Source organism: Aethalodelphis obliquidens, unplaced genomic scaffold (genome assembly GCF_003676395.1).
Source record: "Aethalodelphis obliquidens isolate GAN/ISIS:26980383/991018 unplaced genomic scaffold, ASM367639v1 scaffold49, whole genome shotgun sequence".
NCBI lineage: Eukaryota > Metazoa > Chordata > Mammalia > Artiodactyla > Delphinidae > Aethalodelphis > Aethalodelphis obliquidens.
In genome coordinates, this window is record NW_020837993.1 from 15,519,794 (window position 1) to 15,540,765 (window position 20,972).

At 36.1% G+C, this 20,972-nt stretch overlaps 3 non-coding genes across 3 annotated transcripts; all 3 read right to left on the minus strand.

The window, feature by feature from the left end:
- Positions 1–1,588: 1,588 nt before the first annotated feature.
- Positions 1,589–1,666, minus strand: LOC113607688 (small nucleolar RNA SNORD115). Its single transcript, XR_003428039.1, has one exon. It is a non-coding gene; the product is annotated as a small nucleolar RNA SNORD115 (small nucleolar RNA).
- A 4,335-nt stretch (positions 1,667–6,001) lies between these two features.
- LOC113607687 (small nucleolar RNA SNORD115) lies at positions 6,002–6,080 on the minus strand. The gene has a single exon (XR_003428038.1). It is a non-coding gene; the product is annotated as a small nucleolar RNA SNORD115 (small nucleolar RNA).
- Positions 6,081–17,933: 11,853 nt separating this feature from the next.
- Positions 17,934–18,009, minus strand: LOC113607689 (small nucleolar RNA SNORD115). The gene has a single exon (XR_003428040.1). It is a non-coding gene; the product is annotated as a small nucleolar RNA SNORD115 (small nucleolar RNA).
- Positions 18,010–20,972: the final 2,963 nt, after the last annotated feature.

Genomic DNA, 20,972 nt, shown 5'->3' on the forward strand with positions numbered 1-20,972 from the left:
GTGTAGTTGCATGTACATCTTCATGCATCGGATGATACTATAAGACATACCAACAGGGATACATGCATAAACACAGAGTGACCAAATGTACCTATATGCATTGACATAAGTATCTATCTGAAACGCATACCTAACACCTACCTACCTACCTATCTACCAACCTACTTACCAACCCACCTACCTACCTTTCTAGGTCCCTACCTCCCTAACTCCTTATTTTTCTCCCTCCCTCCTTCTATATATACTAACAAACATAAATGAACCAGTGGACGTGTGGATCTGTGTATGAATGCATACATAAAAAATGTGTCAAGGAATGAAGAAATGACGAATATCTAAAAGACTGCTGAGAGAAGGCAGAGCATCAGTTGCTCACCTCCCATCAGAAGGCCTGTTGCCATGGCTTCTTGGCCACCAAAACTCTCTGGACGTGTGCTGGGGAACAGAGATGTTCCTTTGGGCTCGATTCTGGTCCATGCAAGCATGGGGCAGTCAATGGGACATTCGGCTTGGCCACTTGCCTGCCAAAACACAGAAAACGAGGCCATGAATTCCCATGGAATGGATGCTTGAAGAAGAAATTATCTGGAGATGGGCCCATGCGCTGAGCACTAGTCAACCTGGCAAAGCCCTGCATGTGAACGTTCAGGCCGGGAATAAGAGCCATCATCTTTTGGTGCAGCAGCCTGTGTTATGGACCATCGAAGGCCCCCAAAGAACAGCAGTGCAACTACTCCCTCCTTGGCCCACATCATTTGGTCCCCCTCCACTTCGGGCAACAGGGCCTCACAATGGAGATGATACCAGGGCTCAGAAGGGCTCTCAACAACCTTAGTAGGTAGGCACACTCAAAAGGGGTTTCTCCTCTTGAAGGTGCTCTCTTTGACGGCAGTGTCTCCCCTAGTGGAAGAACTCCACAGGAGATGCAATGGCTGCTAGTTGTTGAAGCAAAATCCACCAGAGGGAGTATCAGGAACAATGAACCTCACTGAGACCCCACCATCCCTGAAAGTTACCTGCCCAAGTCCCATTAAACCCAGGGGCTGCCCTTCAGCTCTCTCAATAGCCAGCAGCGTCTACATGCCAAGACCTGGTGGATGGGTTCTTGCCTGCCTCTCAGTTTTTCATTTCCTAAGATCGTAGCCCTTAGTTGTGGTGCCACAGCAGAAATCCCCCTTTGGGATGACTGAGGTTCCTGAAAGGACTCCTCTCTCTTGACTGCTTTTAGTTGGGCATTCCACATAATCCAATGTCCTTTGAGGCCTGTGTCAAGGACCAAAGAGAGCCACTCACCTCGAATCATTCAGGCTGTGGCGAGACCCTTGCCAGAAAGTCTGACTGAAAGACACAATTTGAAAAGAAAGGGCTAAGAAGGCCCCGCCTAAGGCCTCTGGGCGGGTTGTGGAACTAGGAATCAGGAAAGAAAGCCAAAGACAGGACCATGACTTGTCCACATGGAAGTCCCTAGACAAGGTAAAGTCTCACATGCTTTCCTAGAAGGATAGGGTGCATCCACACCCACATCCAAGGGCTCTGGAAGGGACAGGAAGATTGCATCCTCCTGCCCCTGGATGACCAATTCCCTTGTGCTTCAGCACAATCCTGTTGAGCATGATTTTTAGACCATCATCTCTCTTGACGATAATATAATTTTTATTTTCTAATCTTTTCTGCTATTTTCATGTATCATTTTCCTCTTTCTTCAACATGCGTACCACAAAATATTTTAAAATTAATACATTATGCTGAATATTATTTCCATAATATTTTTTGACATTTAGAAGAAATACTTTTAGTGTTATTTTTTATTATATACAATATTTTTTGTTCTTTCCTTTTTTACTTTCTCAATTTTCGGGTTGATGTAATTGTATATGTTCATTTAAACATCCTAAATATTTCTGTTTTTTAATTATCATTATATATTTTTTGAATGTTATTATAGTTTTGTTTACCTTTCATTTTTTCCTGTAGAATTAGAATGTTTGTGAATTAGTTTTCCTTTTTTCCACCTTTAGTGTTTAGGAAACATGAGGTCATTTCACTGATCAATTTTATTTTATTAAACACTGATCTATATTGTTATCTCTGTATTTTTCTCTTTGCATAAGAACTTCCTCAAGTTCTATTTTTGAAGCCACATGAGTCTTTGGATTACAAATAAAATAACAGTACAGTTGTCATTTTGATTTTTTAGTGATGCTTGAACATGAATTTTAGCCTTTTTGAACATGGTTAATAAGCCATTGTTATATTGTGTGTTTTCTTCAATATCTTACCCACTTTGTAGGTACAGAAGAAATGAATTTCATAATCAATGTAAATATGCCTTCTTATATATTTAGTTAAAAAAAATCACATCATCACCTGGCAACCACAGATCAGTAAATATCTCATCAAAAATATTGGATTTGCCCTTGATAATTCTTTAAAGTTAGTTGGTCACTCATTGAGAAAAAATACTTCTCATTCAGTGACACTAGCATAGTCAATTGTAAATGAGAATCTTCTGGCATCATTTATAGCAGGGGTCCCCAACCCCCAGGCCACAGGCTGGTACCAGTCCTTGGCCTGTTAGGAACCAGGCCATACAGCAGGAGGTGAGTGGCCGGTGAGCGAGCTAAGCTTCATCTCTATTTACAGCCACTCCCCATTGCTCACACTACCACTTGAGCTCCTCCTCCTTTCATATCAGTGGCAGCATTAGATTCTCATAGGCGTGTGAACCCTACTGTGAACTGCACATGCCACAGATCTAGGTTGCATGCTTCTTATGAGAATCTGATGCCTGATGATCTGAGGTGGAGCTGAGGTGGTGATGCTAGAGCTGGGGAGTGGTTGAAAATACAGATTATCATTAGCAGAGAGGTTTGATTACACAGAGACCATAATAAATCAATTGCTTGCAGACTCACATCAAAACCCTATCTGTGAGTGGCAAGTGACAATTAAGCTGCATCTGGTGGCAGATTTATAGTGGCAAGTGAGTTGATGTACTTCAATTGTACAGCTGCATCTGGTGGCAGGCTTTAAGTCAGAATTCAACAATCATTTTAGTCTGTGCGTGGCCTGCCCATTATTTTATTTACTACTTCCATCCACAACTCTTTCCCATACTGCACACTTTTCTCAGTCACAGTTTTGGTAAGCCCACAAGCTAACCCTAGCCAAAATGAATAAAAAACAAACTTTGCTGGAGAGCTTCTTTGAAAATTGGGAAAGACCCAATGATGAGACAGCAGAAGACTCCAATACTGCCAAATAAAAAAAGCTGTATTTAAAAGAAAATACTAAGAGTCCTACTTAAATTATGGGTTCATTGCGACAGGTGATTCACATTCTCCAAGCCCACTTTGTATTATATGTGGCAACTGACTATCCAACAAAGCCTTGAAACCTTCAAAACTGCTTCACCACATGGAGACTAATCACCCTAAATTAAAAGACAAGACTTTGGAGTTTTTCAAAAGAACAAAACATGAACACGACGAACAGAAGTAATTATTGAAGGCCACAACTTCATCAAATGTGTCTGCACTGAGAGCATCATTCTTAGTGGCTAACAGCATTGCTAAAGCTAAGAAGCCCCTTAATATTGGTGAAAAGTTGATCTTGCCTGCTGCTAAGGACATTGGTTGTGAACTTTTAGGAGAGGCTGCAGTTCAAAAGGTGGCACATGCTCCTTTTTCAGCTAGCATCATAAATAGACAAATGGATGAAATAGCAGAGGATATTGAGGCACAATTGTTAGAGAGGATTAATGAGTCACCGTGGTATGCAATCCAGGTTGAGGAGTCTACCAATGTTGACCACAAGGCAACAATGCTTGTTTTTGTGCAATATATTTTCCAGGAGGATGTGCATGAGGATGTTATGTGTACTTTTGTTGCCAACCAACACCACAGCTGCAGAACTATCCAAGTCTTTGAATGATTACATATCAGGAAAACTGAACTGGTCATTTTGTGTTGGTATATGCATGGATGGAGCGGCTGCCATGACTGGACGGCTTTGTGGTTTCACTGCTCAGGTCAAAGAGGTCACTTCTGAATGTGAGTCTACACACTGTGTCATCCATAGAGAAATGCTGGCTAGCTGGAAAATGTCACCTGAACTTATTAGCGTTTTACAGGATGTGATTACAATTATCAACCGTATTAAAGTACATGCCCTTAACTCACGTCTGTTCGCGCAGCTCTGGGAGGAGATGGATGCAGAGCACATATGTCTTCTCCTATACACAGAAGTGACATGGCTTTCTAAAGGTAGATCATTGGCCTGAGTTTTTGAGCTATGAGAGCTGCTCCAGGGATTTCTTTTAGAAAAACTGTCACCACTGGCAGCACACTTCAGTGACACAGAATGGGTCACAAAATTTGCTTACTTGTGTGACATATTCAATCTGCTCAACGAACTCAATCTGTCACTTCAGGGGAGAATGGCAACTGTGTTCAAGTCAGCAGATAAAGTGGCTGCATTCAAAGCCAAACTGGAGTTATGGGGGCAACAACTGAACATGGCTTCTTGACATGTTTCAAACATTAGCAGAGATTTTGAAAGACACTTAGCCAGGGACTTCTTCCTCCCAGCTGGTGCATGATCACCTATCTCAGCTTTCAAAAAAGTTTGAGCATTACTTCTGAACCACAAAAGACCCTAAACTGGGAAGGAATGGATCCGTGACTCATTTGTGAATAAACCAGGTGAATTGACTGTCCGTGCTAGAAGAGGATCAACTGCTTGAGATCGCAAATTACGGTGGCCTTAAAAGTATGTTTGAGACAACTTCAAATCTCCATACATTCTGGATTAAAGTCAAGACGTAATATCCTGACATTGCCACAAAAGCACTGAAAAGCCTGCTTCCATTTCCAACATCCTGTCTTTGTGCAGCAGGGTTTTCTGCAGTGACAGCAACCAAAACGAGATTATGGAGTAGACTGGACATAAACAACACACTTCAGGTGTCACTGTCTCCCATCACCCACAGCTGGGACAATCTAGTTGCAAGAAAACAAGCTCAGGGTTCCCACTGATTCTGCTTTATGGTGAGTTGTATAACTATTTCATTATACATTACAATGTAATAATAATAGAAATAAAGTGCACAATAAATGTAATGAGCTTGAATTATCCCCCAAACCATCCCACCCCTCCCCCACTGTCTGTGGAAAAATTGTCTTCCACGAAACTGGTCCCTAGTGTCAAGAAGTTTGGGGACTGCTGATTTATAGAAAATTGTTTATTATATTATATACAGTTGGTCCATATTAAGATCTGTAATTTTGTGTTGTTCTTAGTGTAAGTACTAAATTTTAAGCTTAAAATTTTAGCTCTTTAACAGTCCAACTACTGTATCTCAAATCTCTTTAATGGCATTTTCCTTCAGCTATGGGAGATTCTTTAGTACTTCAAAGTAGTGCAAAGCTACTTTTAGAATCCTGTAAAATTATAAAAATATTGTTTTCATCTTGTTTGTTGAAGTAGATTAAACATTGTACTGGGGACCAGTGAATCAAAATTTCTCAACTTCAATATTATTAATTTCATGTTCAAATGAAACTTATAAATTTACATCAAGTAAGTCAGTCACTGTTTCAAAAGGAAATTCCATATTCCTATTCAGTTTACCTTCTGCTTAAATCTATTATTCTTAGGAGTGCATCTTCTCCAGTCAATTTTCTATTTGGAATATAACTATGACTAAAGGAATCTAGACACCTATCATCAATGCAGTGTTGCATTCCTTGGTTTAATGTCTTACTCAAAGACACATTGAGAAGAAAACAGTGGACTAATCCCTGAATGTACCTTACTATTAAAAATTATAAATTTCTGAAACAAAGTTTATAGGATGAGTATTTCTTTTTACTTTTTAGTAGATAGACAGGATTGGTTTACATAAGTTTCTTTTAAGGTTTCATTGTCTCAAGCACCAAACAAAATGCCTATAAAGGAAATAATGATTCCATATATATTTCCTTGTATTGTCACCTAGGTTTACCTTCATTTTAATTCTATTGATCATGATTTCCAAGTCATCATCTCACTTCAAGACTGTAAGTTCTCATCGTTGACTGAAGCCCTGGCTTTCCATACACATATATACACTTGGACCTGAATATATGTACCAGCCAATTATGGCACCAATTTGGACTGGCATATTGACATATTCAGTGGTAGGTACCTGACTCACATTAATTCTCCAAGGCTGCAGGTCAAACCATGCTCTTCCTCTGTACTCATTATTTAAGTGTACAGGAGTAGGACAAGTATCAAAATATAGAACTAAGTCTTTCATGGAACATGGCTCTTGAAAGTTTTTCCTTAATGGAGCAATATGATAAATACTCAGAAAATGACCTAGTATAGAGGTTGTAGACTATTGACAACCCTACACAAGAATGACACAGAACACAAGTTTCTTTGGAGAACCACTCAGAACATGTCAGGAAAACACAAGAGCATCCCAATTATCATCATTTATCTATATATCAAAAGATGCCATACTGGTAATATTTGGCATTGTCTATTGCATATGAACTCTCCTAAAATGGCACACCTGAAGCCACTTGAAACTTGGAGTTTACAAATCAAGTATCAGGTTACCGGAAATAGTATTCATTTCCAGGCAGCCTCCATCATTCATAGCACATACATCATTATACTGAAAATAATGCATTAACATGATATTCAGGCACTGAAATTTATATATGGGTTTCCTCATTAATATAATCAACTTTAGGGTTAATAGAAACAGAAAATTACTGAATTTCACATTTTAATCTATGTTGGCAGAATTGTCATTTATTAAAAGTTATTCAATGGTCCTAAAGCAGCAAGACACTATTAGGATCCCATTCAATATTATATAAATATTGGTCTAGTCATTATAGAGACCTAGATGAGTATTGAACATTGATCTATATGCCAGTTAACAAAATTTTTCTTAACTGTTAATCATGTAAAATTCAAATAATAAGCAAATATTTTGTCATAAGATTACATCAAGTAGATCAGTCAATCAATAAGAACACCCCATATCAATATTCAGGCTGACTAAATGAATAAGTCTAAGTGCTTTAGGGTGAAACTTCTCTAGTCCAGTGATCTATTTGGAATGAATTTATGAGTAAGGCTGTCATTTGTCACTTAATGAGAAGGTGTAACTCTTAGCAGTATATCTTACTGTAATATGTAAAGAGAGAAAAAGAGCGAAGGATAGAACCCAAAGGTGCAACACTATTAGGAATTATAAATCATTAAACAAAGCTTAATAGATGAACAATTTTTCTTTACTTATAAGCACATAGATTGATTTAGACACATATGTTTTTCTTAAGGCACCATTGTCTCAATTCAAATATATCTCCTTGAAGGACTGGCACCCATCTAACATATTAGTTTCACATATGTATAGGAGAAAACTTATGTTTTTTAGTGAAGTTAGTTTTAGTAGTTTTGTTTTCAGAAGTTTCAGTCTGCAATTGCCAAGTTTCAGCTCTTCTATGATTAATCTTTTTACAACATTATTTAATCTCTCCATATATAGTAACACGCCCAAATCTAACTGTTGTTCTAAGTATGTGCAATCTTGTATTTCAGTACTAGTAAGTGTATATTGCAATTGTTGAATAACTAATTGTTCAGTTATATGAGTGAAGGCTTGTGAAAAATATTTAGGTACATTTTTTTTTTTGCAGCAGGGTTTCATTCCCAGGTGTCCAATTCCAAATTATTTCTCAATTCCATTTTCACTTTTCTCTATAGTTGTATTCTGTATTAGGTTTTGATTCCACCCTGTTTGCATCTGAATTACATCTTTCTGCAATTGTCCCAAGGCACTAAGTATGTTTGTCCATATTTCTATATCAATAGAGTTTGCAATTGTTGTCCCAGCTTCTATTTACCTATAAATATGGTATTTAGTAAATCTCTTTTAGTTTGATCATGACACATTTTAATATTCATGTAAACACTTTTCATAGTCATAAAGCCTATTGCATACAAGTAGAATTGAGTTGAATTGACTCAAATTAGAAGTAGTAATATTAAAAGCAATAGTCCATTTAATGACCCTAGAAACCTTAAGTATGGAGACTGGAGATTGCTAAGTTCTAAATAAGGTAGGCTTATTTTTAATGGAACACTATATTTTGGGACTTTTAAAGGAAATATGCTATATAATTTGGGCTGGGATATGTCTTCCTCATTGTACATTCATTCCAGTTTTGTCAAACTGGGCTCCAATGGCTATATAACGTAGAGAGCAGTTGGAGTTTTGTGTTATTGTTCAAGGACTTTCAATTTGAATATTGTATTTATTTATTTATTTATTGTATTTAGTTCGACTGGTTAAAAAATTTCTTCCCATTAGTATATTCAATAACACAAAGGGTGATATTTAAGATTGTTTTATTTGGGTAAATAGATCAATAGATAGTCTGTGGGTTTCATTCTTCTAAATTTAAACTATCCAATTGAAGGATCTGAAGTATTATGGCAAAATATGTATTTCGTGAGTCCTCACTCCATATTCAGAACATTTGTAATCAATTCAAAATTCCCTGAGGTTAATATACTCACTTTTAAAGGAAGAAGGTCTAATACTATAAGCTTCATGTTCAACTGATATAAAATAGAATAAGTATCAAAATTATAATGGTCAAGGTAATTAAGAAGTAACACAACAATCTATGTCTCCTACTGTCTGTCCACTAGACAAACTTTTTCTTCAGCCTACATATTATTTTAAATTACTATCTAGAGGATTTAACCTTAAGGTTCTTAATGGAAATTGTGGCCCACTCAATCATAGGTGTTGGTCTCACAAGAGAAGCATGCATCTACTTGGGTTTCTTCTTCACCTTGATGTGAATTATCAACAAACCTTGATGTGAATTATCAACAAACCTGGTAGGATTCTATCTGGTGTGACGACCATCAGTCTGATATTGGAACAATTTGATATATACCAGGTCTCCTGTTCAATATTGATGGCATACCTCCTCAGGGAAATTTTTCCAGCATCTGGCAAAATAAGTCCAGGGAAGCCTGCAAACTCTTTAAGTATTATATTTGATCATGACTACTTTTTATTGCATCAGATAATGGGTTAGGCTTAAACCCTAAATTCAAATATCTTCTAATTGAAATTTGAAATTTGCTTACTAGAAGGAGTTAACCTAATTTTAATGAAACCAATGGTAAGGCTTTGAGCCACTGCAAGTGAGTGGTTTGATGTAATTTAGCCAAATAAATTTTAGGATATGGTTCATTAATTCCACTTGTCCAGGAACTGGAAATGATAAAAAGTAGGCAAAATTTGAGTACTTGTAGGATGTTACAAAGCTCCTAAATTACAAAATATATAATTACTTTCTCTATTGGATTCTAGATATTTAGGAATTCCAAAAGTTGAGACGATATAATTTAGAAAGGTGTTTTTCACTGCTCGAGCATCAGTTTTAGCCTATGGAAACATGTCTGGCCCTCTAAACATCATACTCAACATTACTAAAAATATTTGATACCTTCTAAAGGTCTAATCTTGATCAAGTCCATTTGCCACCGTATTCCAGGTAACATTGGCTTTAGATGGCTTCCTTGATTTATCTTAGGTGTTACCTGTAAATAATTTTTTTCAAACAACACATCTTTGTATTATTTACTGAATTATAGGTGTTGCAATATTCCAAAATATTCAGTATATTCCTTCTGTTTGAAAAAGTATGGAAAAGCCACCCAAGCATACAATGGAAATATTGTAAAGAAAAATTCCCATCATGTAATTCCCATTTTCCTATGGTGTTATTCTTATTTACCCTTGATTTATAATTTTCTAATTATTATAGAGTTAGATATTTCTGAAATTATGAATAGGAGTTTCTGGGTAGAAATAATGGGCATTTAATTTTTCCAGTCCAAAACTCAGTAGCTCTTTTCACAACTTGGTCTGAAAATTCTTTTTTTAGATAATTTTTTTCCAGAGTATGAATTTTACAATCAATAATATAATTCTGTTAGAGAATTTTCAATGACTCTAATACATTGGTGATTCATTTCCCATGTAATATTTTAGTTTCTACCAACGTTTGAAAACCTCCATTCTTCCAAAGTTTGCTGGTGGCCTAACAGACCATAAAGATATTTATTATCAGCATAGATATTCATTTTAAGACTAAAGGCTAGTCTAAGGTAACATTGGCAAGATGGTAAATAGGCATCCCTGTCCCTAGTTCCTTCACAGAAAAACAATTTAGCAACTATACACAGATGAAAATGCTGTCCTGAATGCCTGACACCTCAGGGGTAAGGCTATATATAGTACACTGGTGGAGCATGAAAAACAAGAAAACTACATCAAAAAGGGTTAGAATAAACATTTCACTTTTTACATGTCACCCCTTCCCTGAGCTGGAACAGCAACACACTGAGAAGGATCTCTTTGGCCCATGATTTCTCCAGTTGGGGAAAGAGAAATTAAGACATACATCCAACTTCCCCAGGGTTTCAGGGCATTGTCTGAGAGGCCCACTTATCTCTCAGCTCACATGGAACACTGAAGGAACTGGCATTGGTATACCACCTGGGGACAGCTAGGAACAAGGAAAAGGGTTATGGGTTCACAGTAACTTATACTGCAGATCTTTACAGAAGCCTTGTGCTCCTAACAACAACATTGCCTTGTCCAACCAGGGCCCTTGCTACCAGCATTGTTAGAACAAGGAGTCTCCCACCAATCCCACCCAACCAGAGAACACAGGTGCAGCCCTGTCCAACTATAAGGCCCAACTCACACCTCCCCCTATGACAGATCCCAGCAAGTGTCCTCACCCAACATCAGAGTATTGGTAGTTTGCCTCTCCTGTCTATGGGTGCCAAGAACTGGCCTTCCCATAATCCCAGGTTGAGCTGACTGGTGAATGACTTTCTTCTGAAGCCAAGATTTAATGAGTTGCTTTAATGAATTTGTATAAAGGAAACTAATACAGCCACAATAACTAACCCTAAAGAAATAGATATCTACCAACAACCTGATAAAGAACTTAAAATAATTGTTTTAAAGGAGCTCAGAGAACTAAAAGAGAACACATATAAACAATTGAATGAAATCAGAAAACTAATACCTGGACAAAATGTGAAGTTCAATAAATAAATAGAAACAAGAAAAAATCAAACAGAAATTCTAGAGCTAAAGAATACAATCATTGCACTACAAATTTCAACAGAGAGCTTCAGCAGTGTACTTGATCAAACAGGAGAAAGAATTAGTGAACTTGAAGACAAGTCATTTAAAATTATTCAGTCAGAGGGATAAAAAGAGAAAAGAATTTTAAAAAAAAGAAAGCCTACAGGAGTATGGAATACCATCACATGGAACAATATTTGCATTATGGGAATTCTAGAAGGAGAAGAGAAAGAGAAAGAGACAAAAATTCTATTTTAAAAAAAATGGCTGACAAATTACCAAATTTGTGGAGAGAAATGGATTTCATGAAGCTTAAGAGTCACAAAATAGCTTGAACCCAATGAGGTCTACACCAAGGCACATTATAATTAAATTGGAAGAGGCAAAGGCAAAGAGATATCCATGAAATCAGCAAAAGATAAGTGACTTATCACACACAAAGGAATTCACATACGACTATAAGTGGATTTATCTGCAGAAACCTTGTAGGCCAGGAGAGAAAGAAATAATATATTCAAAATACTGAAAGGAAAAAACACTTTGCCAATCAAGAATATTAAACTGGTAAGACTGTCCTTTAAAAATAGAGGTGATATTAAGACTTTCCCAGTTAAATAAAAAATTGAGGGAGTTTGTCACCTACCTTATAAGAAAAGTTTAAGGGTGTTCTTCAAGTTGAAATGAATAAACACTAAACAGGAACACAAAAGTGTATGAAAGTACAAATCTCACTTGTAAAAGTAAATATATAGACAAACACAGAATAGTGTTAATAGTTTTAATAACGTATAAATTAGTTTCATCCTGCTACATAGTATAAAAATGAAAAGACAAAACTATTAAGAATAACTATAACCACAAGAACTTTTTAATAGATTCACAATTTAAAAACAGAAATAAAATCCAACATCAATAAACAAAGTTGAACATATGGGGGAAAATAAAAGTGTAGAGCTTTTTATGCATTTGAAGTTGTTATCAGTTTAAATTAGACCATTATAACTATAGATAGTTCAATGCAAGCCTCATGGAAACCACAAAAGAAATAACTTATGGTAGATCCACAAAAGTTGGAGAGAAAATAAACAGTATAACTGCAAAAAGAATTATCAAACCACAAGAGAACAGGGGAACAAAGGAACTACAAATCAGACAGAAAACAATTAACAAAATGACAATAGTAAGTCCTTACCTGTCAATGATTATTTTCAATGTAAATGAATTCAAAAGACATAGAGTGACTGAATGTCCTCTAAAATAACAAGGCCCAACCATATGCTGTTTACAAGAGACTCAGATTTATGTACATATGTAGGCTGCAAGTGAGAAGGAAAAAGGAATTTCATGCAAATGACAACAAAAGAGAGCAGGAATGGCAATATTTACATTAGGTGAAATTGACTTTAAGACAAAAAAACTGTAATAAGAGACAAATAAGTCATTATACAATGATAAAAGGGCCAATTCAACAAGAAGATGTAACAGTTATGATTATATATGCACCCAACACCCAACATCAAAGCACCTAGCTGACTTAGATTTGACAGAAGTGAAGGGTGAAATAGCAACAATAGAATAATAGTAGGTGACTTTAATAACTCACTTTCAATAATAGATAGATAATCCAGACAAAAAGTCAATAAGAAAACATCAGACTTAACACTATAGACCACTATAGACCTAATAAATATATACAGAACATTCTATCCAATAGCTTCAGAATACATATTCTTTTAAGTACACAAATATTCTCCAGGATATATTATATGTTAGGCCACAATGCATGTTTTAACAAAATCAAGATTATTGAGATTATCATGTGTCTTTTCCAACCACAATGGTATGAAACTAGAAATCAATAACAGAAGGAATGTTGGAAAATTCACAAATATGTGGAAATTAAACAACACACTCCTGAACAACTAATGGGTCACAAAAAGAAATAAAAAGTCATAAAAGAAATAAAAAGTAAAATTAAAAATATCTTGAGACAACTGAAAATGGAAACACAACATACTTATGAGGTGAAGCAAAAGCAGTTCTAAGAGGGAATTTTATAGGAATAAATGCCTACATTAAGAAAAAAAGAAAGATCTCAAATAACCTAACTTTACAATTCAAAAAACTAGAAAAAGAAAAAACTAAGCTCCATGTTAGCTGAAGGGAGGAAATAATAAAGATCAGAGCAGAAATAAATGAAATAGAGACTAGACAAAGCAATATAAATATTTTTAAGTTGTTTTTTTTGTAAAAGATAAACACCATTGACAAACCTTTAGCTAGACTACCTGAGGAAAAAAGCAACACAAATAAAATTATAAATGAAAGAGGAGACATTGCCACTTGGACTAACTTTATGTTTGAGGGAACAGAAGCATCTAAAATCTCATGAGGGTTGACTACTGCATAACATACTATTATAGTCTCTTGTGGGTCGGTGAACAATATTAAGTCAGCTTTGGGAATAGGAATATTAGGTGAATCAGACCAAGGTCCAATATCTACATCAGTGACTGTGAGACAGTCATATTCAACCTGTTTTTTCAGGATAAGGCAACATAGTAGCTGGGTTCAAGAGGCTACACTTGCCCAGAGTAGTATTAGGATTAGAAAATAAGATTTGTTCATAGCTAGACTGGCAACACAGTGAGAAATGAATCTTAAAAACTTGTAAAATAGTAACATCATGAGGTATCTATAAGTAAATTGTGTTCCAAGATTAAAGCCTGAGTCTTTCAATCAAGAGAGTTTTTGCTATTATGCCTTATAAATACCTTTGCATTCCCAGAGCAACAAAATCTAATAACACAGAAAAGTAAGCAATATGCCTATAATTAGGGCCTAAGTTTTGAATAAGCTATTAGAAGCACCCTAAATCTTATGACAGAACATGTAGAAGGTTTTATCAAAGTTAAAAACTAATACACATGGAGAAACAACAGCTATTCTAAGAATGTGAAAGGCTTCTTGATTTTGTCTGTACCACAATTTTGGTATTTCATGTAACATACCAGGAGAGGTTTAGCCTTTTCATAAAAGGCAAGGATCCACAACCAACTCTCAAAATCAGTGGAGGGGTGTGTGTGTGTGTGTGTGTGTGTGTGTGTGTGTGTGTGTGTGTGTTTAACATTGTTTCATTTGTATATTAGGCTGAGTTCAGGACGCAACCATCTTCTGTCTGTTGGCCAATAATACATATCTCAAATATTTGACTTCAGTTTGATAATACTGCAACATATTCAGGAAGACATTGTGTCTTGGGAGACTAAGAAATTTAGTAAAGCTAAAGTATCTTCTTTACTAACATGTAAGATATTAGCAGCTATCAATAAATCAACCAGCATTGAATTAGTTTGGAGCATCAAGGCAGAGACAATTTGTTAATTTTTCTTGTAAATACCTAGAGAATACAGTAAATAAATCTCTGAATTTCTGGAGAATCAATTGCCACAAATATTAAAAGCCTACATAGGTAAAGTCAAGTAGGAACATTGACTCCTTAGCTAAAGGTAAAAGAAAGAAAGCTGAACATAAGTCTATTACATAAAAATAATTAGCTTATTCAGACACAGAAGTTAATGTAGTAGCAAGAATGTGTACCACAGGTATCAGACCAATTATGACTTATTTATTCTTCTCAGATCATGGACAAATCTATAAACAGATTGACCTTGTAAAATATTTCTTTCTTTCTTAAGGTAATATGGGAGAATTATAAGGTAAATATACTTTCTTTATTATGCCTATTTTCACATTTCTCTAATTACTGGTTCTATACCTTGTATTTGAGCTACAGATAGAGAATATGTTTTATACATGGCCATGTTTTTTCTTTATTGTAAACTATAACAATGAGATTCGTCCCTTTTATTAAATTTCTCTATTTTTTTCCGCCCATAAATATAGATTTCCTGTAATTTGGGTGTACGTTTTCAGCACTAGGTGAGACTGCTGTTCTCCCATAGTCCCCCCCCCCCCGCTTTTTTTTTTCCGGTACACGGGCCTCTCACTGTTGTGGTCTCTCCCGTTGCGGAGCACAGGCTCCGGACGCGCAGGCTTAGCGGCCATGGCTCACGGGCTTAGCCACTCCGTGGCATGTGGGATCTTCCCGAACCGGGGCACGAACCCATGTCCCCTGCATCGGCAGGCGGACTCTCAACCACTGCGCCACCAGGGAAGCCCCCCTTTTGTTTTTGAAAGCACTTATTTACTAACCTAGATGCCTTGCATCCCAAGTGCTCCGACAACACTCTATCCAGAATATAGAATATCATATCCCTTTGTTACATAGTTAAGTCCCTTTTTGGAATTATCAAGCACATCAGAAGACAAGGCATATTCTTCTACGGAAATACCTGTTTGCATGGGAACTTCAGAGGAGAAAGAACAGATAGGTCATCCAGAAACACCCATATCTTGGATATTTTTCTGAGTTAGAGTAAAACAAGAAAGGTAGTAGAAATTGCAGAATTCATGGCTTCAGTATCCACAAGAAAGGACTGGAAAAGTTTAAAATGGGGAAAAGAAACAGAAATGTAAGTTCATTCCATTCCCATTTCTAAGGTTCTCTCATTATGTCAATTTTGTCCATAAGTTTGCACCATTTGCCAATTACTTTCTGTCTGATTTCCTGGAGTGGGAAAGAACCTCTTGAGGAGGTGGTAAAGCTTCAGAGTTAGGTTGTATCCCTTGCATCTTCCTCAGTCTGTTCCAGCATTATTTCTGCCAATGTCTTGACTTTTCAATAGTGAATTATTGACTTTCCATCAGGTGTGCCTTTTTATTTGTTGGGGTCTCCAGATAATATTGTGTTCCCTTGTAAATAATTATAACTAGGCAGCTAAGCTGCAGTCTTAAGTTTCTTTACGGCTAATCTTTCTACATATTTTCTCAAAGCTGGATTGTAGCCACCAATATCTGAGAAATTATCTGTTCTTATCATCAACCTACTTTTTCTCCTACTTGTATTTAAATTCCTGGCAACAAAAGTGCCATAAGTCTATTCTGATCTTCACATGGATTTATATATGTAAACTTATAAAATGCCTCAGTGAACTGTGTTGAAAAATAATGAAGGACTCAGCTTCTGAGTACAGCATTTAGCTTCTCTCAGTTTACCTTCTGCAGAAAGCTTTCGAGGAATCTTGTCAGTAGTCTCTCATGTTAGGTTTCCAAGGTACAAAGAATAGAATAGCCTGAGTTGTTGGAGGAAGTGTACAGTTGGATTCCTGAGGACTTGGAACTCCCTAATATGGAGATTACTATTTTACCTTCATTGTGCCTGTTCCATTAGTCAACTGGAGGCAACAGTTTGTGTAGCAGCCAGTATGCATCCCCATGTATAGGGCCGTAGACTGAAAACACAGTGCAGATCACCTCCGGAAAATTTTGTGGATCTCTCCAGAGCACTAGGGAAAAGGGCATATAGATTCTTACTATTTCTAGTCCTTCCAGCAGCCCTTAATACATTCTACCAGTTATTTGAGTTGCTGGAGATACAAAAGTATAGGGCTGATATTCTTCTTATTGAAATGAAAAATAAATTCTTTTCTATGACAATGTAGTTTCAGTTCTCATTTTGCCATTTAGTAGTATGACTGTTTTGATTCCCTTTCTTCCAGGTCATTAGGCAACCACTGCCCAACCTCATGTTTTCATTCTATGACACAGTCTCTTACACAACTTTTCAATGACTACTTGTGTTTTACTCTTAATCATATCTGCTTCCATAGCTCTGCTTTGCATAGCCTAGAACACTCCTACATCCTTTCCCAAGAATGGCGCCTATGCTGGGGATTAACATAATGACATAAGCCATGGCACTTCCCTTATACATTTATTTGATCCTGAAAAGTCTAACCCGGGTTGGGTTTCTTAAAAACCTTGTGCCAAAGTAGATTAGGGTTTGGGTAGATTCAATGAAGTTAGTCTGTGTAGCTTTCATGTATCCCTGGTGTAGCAGGACAGAAAGTCATCTTTCTCAGTAGTCTTTGTCTAAGAGGACAGTAGTCAAAAATGAAAACTGTATTTCATGGGTATTATTCCTAAAAAGTAAATACGATACCAGGAAGCTCCTAATTTTATTGATTTTTACATCCACAGGAAAACAAATATCTGGATCGCATGGATTCACCCTTCCCAGAATCCTTGAATAGTCATAGTCCAAAAACGATCCACAAGTGTAACACATTAAAACTCTGAAATAATATAACAGGCTTGAATTTGTCTACTTGGACATTTAGAACCAAGCAAATATTGCACCATAGAGCTGGTATTGATGAATCACAAACCTTTTGCAACTTCCAGTAAAGCACACTCAGGTGAAAAGCGAAATTCTTCTGATGAAGATCCCATTATATATATATCACTCATGGAGAAAAAGAACCCATAATGATATTTATATCATCAGAAAGAATAAAGCTAAATGCCCTAGAAGTAAGTCTTTACTAGTTTAGAAGTGTGTTTCACACTTACCAGTTATCAAAGGCAGCCTAATCCATTTAATGTACACACAATGTAAAAAAAAAGAGTTGAGGTATGATTTCAAAAAATATGAGAATAAACCACCACAATCTGATTAATATAAAAGAAACCATTGTTTACCTGGAAAGAGGTAGAAGAGGTGGATGAAACAAATTTCCCATATGGGCTTTATTACCTGAAGTCCATGAATAGAGTTTCTACTACAGTGAAGCTAAGAACCCTCACTCCCACTTTGTAATCCAGGATTGTCACCTCTGCTGGGCCCCAGAGTAATTTTATTAAGCATGATTTTTATGCAATCACATCTCCTCAAGATATGATGTCCTCATTCACTCAAACCATGGCATCACCCACACCTATAATTTCTTTGTCCTGTAATTTTTTACTAATGGCATCCTTAAATTCTGGGTCCCAAGTTGACTGGAGATCTGAGAGATTCAGTGCGGGACAACTGGGTAGTTAATCATGCCCCAGGGAAAGTGAGCTCAAGTGTCTTCTTCCCCATTTGTTTTTGTCTGTGAGGAAGGATCAGGGCGGTAGTCAAAGAAGAAAACTATGTATCTCATGTTTGCATTTCTCATATGTTCCTCTGTGATTTATACAGGAAGGATATTACTAAAAAAAAAAAAAAAAGACAGGGCCACATTCCTTTGTATATAGACCAGTGATTCACCTAACATATTCAACTTGAAACAAATAAGATACCTTGGCCTCAAGAACCTGTCAGGAGCTTTTATGCAGCAATAAAATCTTGCTATTAACCAGCTTTTGGCTGTATCTTCCAGGAAGCCAGAGCAGAAAAAATAATGGCATCACTCATAGCATGGATTTTCCACTTAAAATAAATCTAATGAAGCCACATGATATTCAGAAGCTAGATATCAGTATCAGGCTGCTTATAATTTTATTCAATCTCACTTATTATACCTGAATCTTAAAACTCTGGCTGCAGTTGCCATGGCCCTTCAATTGTGAATAGTTCATTTACGATGCACAAATATCACAACACCTTATCAAACTCAAAATAATCTAACAAGTAAATTTGTCTATATATGAATTTAGATCTAACCAAACAATGCACCATAGAAATAATACTAGTGAATGATAAGATTTTTCAAATTTAATCAAAGCAAAGCTCAGGTACGAACTAAAGTTTTTTCTCATATCATATCATCAATATGAGTCATTCATGGAGAAGAATTAACCATAATAATATCCATATTTCCTTAAAGAACTAACCTAAACACCTTAGATGCTAGTCTCTATTAGTCCATAGATCTATTTGGAATTATAGCTCTCTGTAATCACTGAAGAGGGTGAGGGTCCAGATTAATTTTCATTTCTGTTAGTTCTCATTCTACTTGTACTTCATACCTATTGCTACTGCAGACTCTTTTTTCAACCCAGCTCTGAAAACTGTGGATGAGTTATTCCTGTGCTAAAGAATTTTTTAGCTTAGCTTTGTAGCTTGTTATTCCACATTGTGTAGGTATTTATTATCTAGCCCTGTGCAGTCCAGATTTTAGTAAAGCAGCATTGTGCTTCTTGGTCCAGCTCCAACAAATGTGGTCATTCTATATGTGAGAGAGCCCCTGTTGAGGCTCTCCCTCCTCTACTGTGTTAGCCTCTCTATTTTTATTTCCCCAAGATCTAGCTGTTGTTTCAAGGTGTGCATATTCCGAGGTTTACTTATGCTTTCAACTCGAGATGGACACTTGATTTTCAATGTTGTTGCTGTTAGAAATGGTGCTACTGTAAGCATTCATGTGTATGTTTTTAGGGCATAGATATATGAATTTTTCTTGTACCTGGGATTATGTTTGTGAACACAGTCTAAGAGTATTCTAAATAGACATATAGGAAGATTTTTAAATTTTTATATATCTTGGTGACTGTTTATTGTTTGAATGTTCTTTTCTCTCATGGCTAATGACCTTGAGTACCTTTTCACATGCTTATTAGCCATTTGGATATCCTCCTTTGTGATGGACCTGTTTAAATGTCTTCTTTCTCAATTTTTGACATGTATAAGTTTACTATGTCTTATGTATAATTGTCTTTCATTGAATATACACTTTGATAAACAGAAGTTTTCATTTTGATAAACAGAAGTTTTCATTTTGATGCAAACCAACTCATCAATTTTTCCTTTATGGTTAGTGCTGTTGTTATTCAATTTTAATTTTTTGCATTCACCAAATCATTATACTACTCTCCTATGTTATGTTCAATAATCTTTATTGTTTTGCTTTTCATATGTGTCTACATTACACCTAGAAATTATTTTTCAGCATGGTTGGAAAATGGACTCAAAACAAAAGTTATTTGTTTTGTAGAGTGTTTCTCAAGAGGGATTTGTCTAATTATCATCTCATAATTATGCTGGGGTTATGGGTTTTGGGAAGGAAGACCATAAAGTACCATTCTCATCCTGTCATATCAAGGGTACATTCTATCAATATGACATGACTATTTATATTAGTCTTGATTATCTGCCTGAGGTAGTGTTTGTCAGGTTTCTCCACTGTAAAGTTATTTTTCCTCATGTGCAACAGTGACACCTTTATTATAGATCAAGTAACCATATAACATTTGATCTGTTTGTGAAGTCTCTATTTTTTCCCATTAGGCTAGTTTTCTATCTTTTGTCAGTACACGCAGTCTTAACTACTGTAACCTTATGAAATGCTTTGAAATTTTGTCATGTAAGTTATGAAGTTTTTTTTTCAAGTTGTTGACATTTAGAAAAAAACTAACATGTTCCTTTTTTTTTTTAAAAAAAGACATCTTTATTGGAGTATATTTGTTTTAAAATGGTGTGTTGGTTTCTGCTTTATAACAAAGTGAATCAGCTATACATATACATATATCCCCATATCTCCTCCCTCTTGCGTTTCCCTCCCATCCTCCCTACACCACCCTTCTAGGTGGTCACAAAGCACCGAGCTGATCTCCCTGTGCTATGCAGCTGCTTCCCACTAGCTATCTATTTTACATTTAGTAGTGTATATATGTCCATGCCACTCTTTCATTTCGTCCTAGCTTACCCTTCCTCCTCCCCATGTCCTTAAGTCTGTTCTGTATGTTTGCGTCTTTATTCCTGTCCTGCCCATAGGTTCTTCAGAACCATTTTTTTTTTTTTAGATTCCATATATATGTGTTAGCATACAGTAGCTGTTTTTCTCTTTCTGACTTACTTCACTCTGTATGACAGACTCTATGTCCATCCACCTCACTAAAATAATTCAATTTTGTTTCTTTTTATGGCTCAAACTTGACTCTTCTTGGCTCTTTGCAT